Source organism: Triticum dicoccoides, chromosome 3A (assembly GCF_002162155.2).
Source record: "Triticum dicoccoides isolate Atlit2015 ecotype Zavitan chromosome 3A, WEW_v2.0, whole genome shotgun sequence".
Taxonomy (NCBI): domain Eukaryota; kingdom Viridiplantae; phylum Streptophyta; class Magnoliopsida; order Poales; family Poaceae; genus Triticum; species Triticum dicoccoides.
The window spans coordinates 350,969,050-350,980,528 of NC_041384.1; positions in this window are offsets into that span (position 1 = coordinate 350,969,050).

Sequence of the window (11,479 nt, forward strand, 5' to 3'; positions counted from 1 at the left end):
AGGTCCCTTCATTATCGACCAAGTTCTGACTGGCGGAGCATACCGACTGCGGGATGCATCGACTTGTCGACTCGAGCCGAACCCATGGAACGCAGCCAGGCTTCGAAGATTCTACGCTTAGCACCGGACTCTATGTTAGTCCCCTCCCTTTGTCCATTTTCTGCATATGCATCATCTGTCTTGTTTCCCTTTCTTTCTTCTATTTCTCTAGGCCTTCAAGGGTCACCTTGTGCCTCACTCATACATTACAGATGCGCTAGCCGCACTCTTCATACCTGAGGGCTTCTTTCACAGAAGCTTAAGTTATTTACCTGGGCCTCACGCCCAACACATGTGTTATACTTCCGCATGTACCTTTTTTCACCATTATATGCATCAATATGACTTAAGTTTTGGCCAAGCTGGGTTGCCTGGCTCTTGTATTTATGCCCTACGTTCCCGTTAATTCGGCTAGGGCATAAGGGGAGCACCTCTGCGATTGTTACCGCCGGGTCAGCCGGACGTGTACCTCAGACTGGGTGAAGCCGAAAGCTAGCGTTCTTAAGGGAATATTCGGTCGGTGAACAAAAGATGAATTTTATTGTCCATATCTACCCCCAGATGATTTTCCTGCGCTTCTTATTGCAGTCCAGACATGCACTTTAGGGCATGCTTACCCAGGGAAGGGAACCCTTAACGGAACTATTCTCCCTGGAAGATGTTTCTTACTACCCATGTAATATAACATAACTAGTTGGGCACTTGTCTTATAAAGCACTAATGACCCCTACGCCTGGTCTCCACGCATGCCTCGGTTCTTACATAACCGAGAGGGTATTTGGATACACTCCGGACTGTCGGGTCCCGAGGTTGAAGCGAAAAGGTCCGCCACGACAAACGATCTACAATCCGGCTAGAAGGCATTATACATGTCACTTTAAAATTACATAGTCAATTTGATTGGTTGAGTTCCTCTTCAATACCATCCAATAGGCTGTCTAGTCTACAGTCCTGTTGGGAATACTTTGCGGCCAATTCTACTTGGTCGTACACTAAGCTCACAGGGATCTCCTTCCCATCAGGCCCCACAGGTCCGACTTCGGCCATGTGGTTCGGGTCAGCCTTCGTGTACCGTGTCTTCACCATTGCCCAGGCTTCCCTGGCGCCATGACGGCAGGCCGATATCTTCCATAATCGGAAGCGCCGCCGTGCTCCCTTCAGCTTTTCTGCAAGCTCTCCAAGGCCTTCGGGTATGGAGATGGATGGCCACAAGGCCTGGGCGACGCCTTGCATCACCTGCCGAACTCGTTCGTGCAGCTGTGAGAGCTCGGGAAGAAGGTCACCCGTTGAACCGGGCATTTCCTCGGCAGGACGACCTGTTAGCATACCTACAGACATAACTCTGTCAGCCAGCTTCCTCGCCAAACTATTTTTCAAAGTTCGTTCAAGCACTTACTAAATATGTCGCGTCGAAGCTGCCGATTTTCCTTGACAGAGTCCGACAGTTGGGCACGAACATCTTGTCGTTCCACGCCCAGCTTGGTGTTGGCATCTAGGAGATCATTTTTCTCTTGCCTCACCCTCGTAAGCACGTTCTCACTGGCCTTCAGCTGGCGTAGGAGCTGTTGCTTATCCAGATTTACTCCAGTGTCACCTGCAATTTTATCGTCAGATCTGCATACGCGCCGCATTCTATATGATACTTATCATTTGAAGGATATGTTACCAGAGGGGGCCTCTTTGGGCTCCCCTGCTGCGGCCAGTGCGGCCTGAAGTTGAGATTTGCACTCTTCCAGCTCCTGGGACAGTTGAGTATTCTTTTATGTAAGAACCTGCATAACAAATTATCCTTAAATCAGTTATCCTAACTGTTTCAAGTCTCAGGGGCTACTGATATATATAATCACCAAATTTTCTCACCCGTATGTCTTTTACATACTGCTCTGTGGCTCTGCCTAGACCATTTTGAGCGGCACAGAGGTGCGCGTCTCCCGAGTTGAAGGCATCCAATGCCTCTTGGGAGAAACAGACGTCACGAAGAACAATCCGGCGACGCCTGTGGTTCATGGCACTTTCCACCTCGGAATTGGTGGCAGACAGTTTATCCGCATCCTCTGTCGGAGGAGCACCCGGCGCACGCCTCGTATTCGTCCCCGCCTCTGACTCCGGCCTTCGAGCCTGGCTTGTGGAGGCGCAGTTGGTAGCCTGTCCGGGTATAGCCCGGCGAGCACTCTTTTTCCTGAAGAGAAGGCACGGGCGTTAATATGCCTCCGAGAATAATGTCTTGCAATAAAGATGGCGCGCCATACCGCTGCGCTGGTGTCTCAATCCGGACTGCGGGTCTTTTCAGCCTGCCTGACCTCGCGGCCCCTTGTTGGCCAGTCGCCGCAGGCTCGACCTTCTGCCTCGAGGACCTCCCCTGCAAAACATGGCTGTTATACGGCGATCAAAAACACGCAAGGACGGATCCCTTTTTGAAGTACTAGGACTTCGGTCTCAGTCACCTGTGAGGCTGGAACTAGCCCAGGGTAATTGGCCCTAATGGCCACCAAAGCATTATCATTGCTCGATTGGTAAAACACCCCATCGATCAGCTCCACCGATATGTCCGGATCCTCTTGGGAGGCCGGGTCGAGGGACTGTCCAGGGTCCTCGGGTTGTGGAGGGGGGTTGTTTATCTCCCTTACAGCCTGGCGCAGTTCCTGTGTAAAAATCGCTAGACTGAATACTTGACTGCGGAAATATGAAACGGATGGGCGAGAAAAGGTCTCCGTTTACCCAGCTCAGAGGATTGTACATAGAAAATCCGCCCTGCGGGTTGACACGAAGGAATTCCTCCTCTTCTCCCTTGTACAAAGTGGATAAGATCTTTGTTAAATCAGCAATCGATCCCGGCCCTTTATGGCCGTAGCGGGTGGTGTCGTCCTCCCCGTTGAAGCGGCTGCACCCCCCGCATGATACATATGGCCATGACCTCGATCATGGTCAATCCGGATCGAGCTAAAAAACTTATCCGGCTCATCAGGTAAAGAACGTCCCTGTCATGTTCCTCCAGGGGGCTTCATGGACGCCAGCTCCGGTGCTTCTTCAAAGGGGCGTTGTGGAACTCAGGAAGGCCGATCCGAATAGGATCCGTGAGGGGGACGCCTTCTATATAAAACCATTCTGAAGGCCAGTCTTCGAACGTCTTCTTTGGGGTTCCGGACAGGTATCCGGTCCCGGCAACACGCCACACTTCGGCTCCGCCCACTTGATATATTGACCCCTTCTGAGAGCGGGGCGCAAGGCAGAGCAACTTCTTCCACAGAGCGAAATGAGTCTCACAGCCCAAAAACAACTCGCAAAGGGCTACGAATCCCGCGGTATGCAGCATGGAGGTAGGCGTAAGGTTATGCAACTGGAGGCCGTAGAACTCCAGGAACCCCAGGAGAAACGGATGAATTAGGAATCTAAGCCCTCTTACCAAATAAGGGACAAGGCATACCCGCTCTCCCTTGGAGGGATTGGGAAGGCTCTCCGCTTGCTCTCCGCCATTATAGGTGGTGAGCCCGGCTCGAACCGGGACCAAGTACGCTGGGGGAAGAAATCCCTTGGTCTTAAGCATCACTAATTTGCTGTGCGGGGCGGAACATCTCTCCCAATCTCCAGGCTTGGAACTAGGGGAGCGAGAGGAGGAGCTGCATCGACCGGCCATGATGGAATGGATCTCTGTCGGGCGCGCTCCGATGAAGGCTCGCCAAGGGAGGATAGTGTGATTTGGATCTGAATCCTCGTCTTTTTATAGGAGGCTCATTCACACAGCTAGGAGGGTAAATGTGAAAACACCCTGGCTCTTCACATTCGTTCGACACGTGGAAAGTGGCCATTATTGGGCGTGGAAGCCAAGGAGTGCAACATTCACAAGAAACCGGACACTATTTCGACAGGTACACAGAATTTGGAGAGGAACCCGCCTTGCAATGCCGAAGACAATACTGCACATCGGACTCATCGTCATTGAAGCCTGGTTCGGGGGCTACTCAGGGAATTCTGGATTATGGGGTCTCCAGATAGCCGGACTATATCCATTGGCCGAACTGTTAGACTATGAAGATACAAGATTGAAGACTTCGTCTCGTGTCCGGATGGGACTCTACTTGGCGTGGAAGGCAAGCTAGGAAATACGGATATGGATATCTCCTCCTTTGTAACCGACCTTGTGTAACCCTAACCCTCTCCGGTGTCTATGTAAACCGAAGGGTTTTAGTCCGTAGAACAACAATCACAACATACAATCATACCATAGGCTAGCTTCTAGGGCTTAGCCTCTCTGATCTCGTAGTAGATCTACTCTTGTACTACCCATATCATCAATATCAATCAAGCAGGACGTAGGGTTTTACCTCCATCAAGAGGGCCCGAACCTGGGTAAAACATCGTGTCCCCTGCCTCTTGTTACCATCCGGCCTAGACGCACAGTTCGGGACCCCCTACCCAAGATCCGCCGGTTTTGACACCGACAGCCACCCTAAGAGAATTGAGCAAGATTCTCAGAGAAATAATATAGATGCACCTAGTTCTTCTAAAAGGAAGAAAAAGAAAAATGATAGGACTTTGCATGCTTCTAGTGAACCTATTGCTGAAACACCTGAGAATCCAAATGATATTTCTATTTCTGATGCTGAAACACAATCTAGTAATGAACCTGAAACTAGTGAAAATGTTAATGATAATGTTCATGATGATGCTCAACCTAGTAATGATAATGATATAGAAATTGAACCTGTTGTTGATCTTGATAACCCACAATCAAAGAATCAATGTTATGATAAGAAAGACTTTGTTGCTAGGAAACATGGTAAAGAAAGAGAACCATGGGTTCAGAAACCCATGCCTTTTTCCTCCCAAACCATCCAAGAAAAAGGATGATGAGGATTTTGAGCGCTTTGCTGAAATGATTAGACCTATCTTTTTGCGTATGCGATTAACTGATATGCTCAAAATGAATCCTTATGCTAAGTATATGAAAGAAATTTTCACTAATAAAAGAAAGACACCGGAAGCTGAAATTTCCACCATGCTTGCTAATTATACTTTTAAGGGTCGAATACCAAAGAAACTTGGAGATCCAGGAGTACCCACTATACCATTCTCCATTAAAAGAAACTATGTTAAAACCGCGTTATGTGATCTCGGAGCCGGTGTTAGTGTTATGCCTCTCTCTTTATATCGTAGACTTGATTTGAATAAGTTGACACCTACTGAAATATCTTTGCAAATGGCTGATAAATCAACTGCTATACCTGTCGGTATTTGTGAGGATGTGCCTGTTGTAGTTGCAAACGTTACTATTTTAATGAACTTTGTTATTCTTGATATTCCCGAGGATGATAGTATGTCTATTATTCTTGGAAGACCCTTTTTGAATACTGCAGGGACTGTTATTGATTGCACTAAAGGCAATGTCACTTTTCATGTTAATGGTAATGAGCATACGACACACTTTCCGAGGAAACAACCTCAAGTTCATAGTATCAACTCTATTGGAAAAAATCCATCAATTATATTTGGAGGTTTTGAATTTCCTCTTCCGACTATCAAGAAGAAATATGATATTCTTATTATTGGGGATGTGCATATCCCCGTTGAGGTAACATAGTGTTACTCGAAGTTTCTCTGGTTCCATGCTATTCGGAATGAGTTCGTTAACAAGACTTGATCAACCTTGTTAGTGGATTCCTTTTGATGATCATGAGATGGATGAAACTAGAAAACACAACTCTCTGTACCCTCCTTTTACTTTATGTTATTTATATTAAATAAAATAAAAATAAGTATTTTCCGTCTGTTATCTGAATTATCTGTGCAATATAAAAATACCCCGAAAATAAAAGTTCTCCAAATGCCCTGAAATTTAAATATGATTTTTTCTGGAATATTTGAGAATATTTGGCAGCGAGAACACATCACGGGGGGCATCCACCTGGCCACGAGGGTGGAGGACGCGCCCCCTGCCTCATGGGCCCACGGTGGCCCCCCTCCACTTATTCCTGGACCCACACACTCCTTCCTCCCACAAACATGAATATCCAGCTCAAAACTGAGTCCAAGCTCATTTTGCTGCCATTTTCGATCTCCTTGCTCAAAGCACCTCTCACAAAATTTATGCTGCCTAGGTGACCATGTTCTTGAGCTTGCATGTCAAATTTATATGGTTCCAAGTAGTTCTGGTGCATGATATAGGCTCTAGGCACTTGTAGGAGAAGTTGCTATCAATATTATTGAGGTTTGTTCACTTTTATTTTGAAGTTACTAAAAATTTCAGAATTTTTCAAAAAATAATGAAGAGATTTTTGAGGGGCTCATCGAGCTGAAGCTCGAAGGAAAAGGCACAGAAGCCCAAATATAATCTGCCTCGCACTGCGGAGGTTCGGTCGTGTAAATGGCCTTCCGATGATTTCTTGAGAGCAACCGGGATTTATGAAGATTTTTATGAATTGGCTGAGAATGCAGGCCTCACCACCTTCCTCCACGACCGACGCAAACAGTTTCTCTTACTCACCAATATTTTTGTGCAAAACTTTCATTTCCATGCTAGGAGCTCACCACCTACGGTGGAATTTTATTTATATGATGAGCATAAGGAGATGTCACTTTATGATTTTTGTCGGGTTTGTTTGATCCCTTTCGAGGGCAGCATAGAGGAACCACATCGAGACGATGTGGATGGGTTTATTGATACCATCACTGTAGGGGAAACGAGGGAGGTTTCCGATGCACGAATCACTAGCATACATTTTCATGTTTTACACTACTTTGCAATATTTGCTAGTCGTTGCTTAATTGGTCGCGGAAACTGTGGAAACCTTAGTATTCCTGATATTATTATTTTGTTCCATGGTTTATTCGGTGATAACTCTATTAGTATGGGCGGTATTATTGCTAAACGATTAAGCCTGAACCGTACCAAGGGGCCCATCTTTGGAGGCATTTATGCTTCACGCCTAGCTGCACATTTCAACATACCTATTATGCATTATGAGAAGGAAGAAAAATTGTTTCCCACTGTTTATTTAGATTATAAGAGTATGGTGGCACATGATTTTATTGTTAAGAATAGGGAAGGAGAGCTTAAATACAAATTGTTCTTTGATAAACATCATCCTGAGACTATTACCCTGCCTGCTCCTTCCTTGTTTGATTTATCTGCAAGTAAGTACCTTGTTCCGTTAGAGGCTATTCACGCCTACCGGAATCCTACATCAGCCACAGAGCTAGAGTCGGAACCACAAGTTGATCCTCCACGACAGTCTAATTACCATTGGGATCCAAAAATGATTGCCAACCAGTGGCAGTCAGAGTCTTCTTCATCTCAGTACGACCCCAACTATTATTATGGATATCCGCCAGGCCAGCCGTGGCCATAGACCAACTTAGGCCAAAGGCCTAAGCTTGGGGGAGCACGTATTTCTCATCGACATTACATTCATGTTCACACACTCATTGCTAGATGCCGGTGCTCACACTTTTTCATTGTACCATCCATGCTAGTTTATTTTCCTTTTTATGCTTTCTTCTTGTGTGTTTAATAAACCTTAAGAAAAACCAAAAAAATTAGTTGTAGCTTTTAATTAGTTTAATTTTGATGCTTGTAGTAGTAATTAAAAAGAAAACCCAAAAAAGATTTCATGTTCTTCTTTTACTTGTTGGGAGCTTTCCCGTGTAAATAGTTTTATTTCTTTTCTTTTGTTTGGGGGTCGATAGGAGAAGACCATGATTAAATTGATGAAGTGGCTCTTATATGCATTATTGTTGATCTCACAAAAGAGCCCATATTGCCTTGTCTTCTCCTGTTTATTGAATGCTTGCAGATTCCAGCTTAGTCCAATGCACGTGCACTATTATTATTATCCACATCGTTCGGTCTTGCAAGTGAAAGGCAATTATGACGATATATGATGGACTGACTGAGATGAGAAAAGCTGGTATGAACTCGACCTCTCTTGTTTTTGTAAATATGATTAGTTCATCGTTCCTCATTCAGCCTATTATGAATAAAGATGTTTGCAATGACAACTAGAGATCATAGTTTCTTGTGCCATGCATGATTAGCTAGGAGCCTGTAATGGTTTACCTTGCGTGCCAACATGCTATTAAAATGGTTGTGATGTGGTATGATAGGGTGATATCCTCCTCTGAATGATTTAAGTGACTTGACTTGGCGCATGTTCATGCATGTAGTTGAAACAAAATCAACATAGCCTTCACGATATTTATGTTCATGGTGGATTATATCCTACTCATGCTTGCATTCGGTGTTGATTAATTTTAATGCATGTTCATGACTGTTGTCGCTCTCTATCTGGTCGCTTCCTAGTCTTTTGCTAGCCTTCACCTGTACTAAGCAGGAATACTGCTTGTGCATCCAATCCCTTAAACCCCAAAGTTATTCCATATGAGTCCACCATACCTACCTATATACGGTATCTACCTGCCGTTCCAAGTAAATTTGTATGTGCCAAACTTTAAACCTTCAAATAAATATCCTGTTTTGTATGCTTGAATAGCTCATGTATCAACTAGGGCTGTCCGTATCTTCCATGTTAGGCGGGTTATTCTCAAGAGGAGTGGACTCCGCTCCTCACTCATGAGAAAGTGGCTGGTCACCGGGATGCCCAGTCCCATGCTTTATGCAAATCAAAATCAAAATAATTACAAACAAAACTCCCCCTGGGACTCTTGTTAGTTGGAGGCACTCGTTGTTTTGAGCAAGCCATGGATTGATGCTTGTTGGTGGAGGGGGGGTATAAACTTTACCATTCTGTTTGGGAACCGCCTATAATGTGTGTAGCATGGAAGATATCACCATCTCTTGGTTGTTATGTTGACAATGAAAGTATACCGCTCAAAATATTATTCACCTCTATTTCAAAACCGAGCTCTAGCACCTCTACAAATCCCTACTTCCCTCTGCGAAGGGCCTATCTATTTACTTTTATGTTGAGTCATCATCCTCTTATTAAAAAGCACAAGTTGGAGAGCACCACTGTCATTTGCATTCATTACTGTTAGTTTACATTGAGTATGACTTGACTGGATCTCTTTTACCATGAATTACAATGTCTAGTCAGTCCTTGATCTTTAAAGGTGCTCTGCATTTATGTTTTGCGCTCTCAGAAAGGGCTAGCGAGATACCATCTTGTTATATCATATTATGATTGTTTTGAGAAAGTGTTGTCATCCGAGATTTATTATTATTGCTCGCTAGTTGATTATGCCATTGATATGAGTAAACATGAGACCTATACGTTATCGTGAATATGGTTAGTTCATAATCTTTGCTGAAAACTTGAATGCTGGCTTTACATATTTACAACAACAAGAGCAAACAGAGTTTGTAAAAGTATTTTCTTTATCACTTTCAGTTTTTCAACAGAATTGCTTGAGGACAAGCAAATGTTTAAGCTTGGGGGAGTTGATACGTCTCTATCATATCTACTTTTCCAAACACTTTTGCCCTTGTTTTGGACACTAACTTGCATGATTTGAATGGAAGTAACCCGGACTGACGCTGTTTTCAGCAGAATTACCATGGTGTTATTTATGTGCAGAAACAAAAGTTCTAGGAATGACCTGAAACTTCATGGAATGTCTATCTGGAAATAATAAAAAATCCTTGCAAAAGATGAAGACCAGGGGGCCCACCACCTGTTCACGAGGGTGGGGGCGCGCCCCCTACCTCGTAGGCCCCCTGGAGCTCCTCTGACCTCAACCCCAACTCTATATATTTGGTTTCAGCAAGAAAAAATAAGAGAGAAGGATTCATTGTGTTTTACGATATGGAGCCGCTGCCAAGCCCTAAAACCTCTCGGGAGGGCTGATCTGGAGTCCGTTCGGGGCTCCGGAGAGGGGAATCCGTCGCCATCGTCATCATCAACCATCCTCCATCATCAAAATCATGATGCTCACTGCCGTGCGTGAGTAATTCCATCGTAGGCTTGCTGGACGGTGATGGGTTGGATGAGATTTATCATGTAATCGAGTTAGTTTTGTTAGGGTTTGATCCCTAGTATCCACTATGTTCTGAGATTGATGTTGCTATGACTTTGCTATGCTTAATGCTTGTCACTAGGGCCCGAGTGCCATGATTTCAGATCTGAACCTATTATGTTTTCATCAATATATCAGAGTTCTTGATGCTAGATTGCAAGTCTATAGTCACCTATTATGTGTTATGATCCGTTAACCCCGAAGTGACAATAATCGGGATACTTACTGGTGATGACCGTAGTTTGAGGAGTTCATGTATTCACTATGTGTTAATGCTTTGGTCCGGTACTCTATTAAAGGGAGGCCTTAATATCCCTTAGTTTCCGCTAGGACCCCGCTGCCACGGGAGGGTAGGACAAAAGATGTCATGCAAGTTCTTTTCCATAAGCACGTATGACTATATTCGGAATACATGCCTACATTACATTGATGAATTGGAGCTAGTTCTGTGTCACCCTAGGTTATGACTGTTACATGATGAACCGCATCGGGCATAATTCTCTATCACCGATCCATTGCCTACGAGCTTTCCATATATTGTTCTTCTCTTATTTACTTTTTCGTTGCTATTTCTATCAACACTACAAAATACCAAAAACATTACTTTTACTACCGTTACCTTTTGCTATCATTACCACTACTATCGTATTACTTTGCTACTAAACACTTTGCTGCAGATATTAAGTTTCCAGGTGTGGTTGAATTGACAACTCAGCTGCTAATACTTGAGAATATTCTTTGGTTCCCCTTGTGTCGAATCAATAAATTTGGGTTGAATATTCTATCCTCGAAAACTATTGCAATCCCCCATACTTGTGGGTTATCAGAACCCGACGCTCGACGAAGGCAATCAGCAGGTCGGACGCCTTGAGGCATGCCTCGTCCGTCAGCACCCGGAGCTGGTTGATGGTGGCAGTGGCATCGGCTGACAAGGGCATCGGCTTGTATCCCCAGTTGGCCCGAGGTTCAGCCGGAGGGCCGGCTTTGTAGGGCGGCAAGTTGATGAAGTCGAGGGCGGGGTCGATGTTCTCCATGTAGAAGTATGATTTCTGCCATAGTTTGACCGACCGTGATAGCTTGATGGCGGGGAAGGCGTTCTTCACGGACGGGCGGCGCACCGCGACGAAGGCGCCGCACTGGGCCGCCTTCTCCCTGGCGGAGGTGCCCAACTTGGTGTAGAAGAATGCTCCCCACAGCTTGATGGTGGGGAGGATGCCGAGGTAGCCCTCGCACATCGTGACGAAGGTGGACATCAGCGTCATGGTGTTGGGCGTCAGATGATGTGGCTGGAGGTGGTAGAAGTCGAGGAAGGAGCGGAAGAACCCGCTCGCCAGCAGGCCGAAGCCGCGAAGGAAGTGCGAGCGGAAGATAACCCGCTCGCCTCCTTGCGGCGCCGGCGAGATCTCTGCCTCCGGCGGCACACGCACCTTGACGTAGTTCGCGCCAGGCAGCCGCCGTGTGGCGCGAAGAA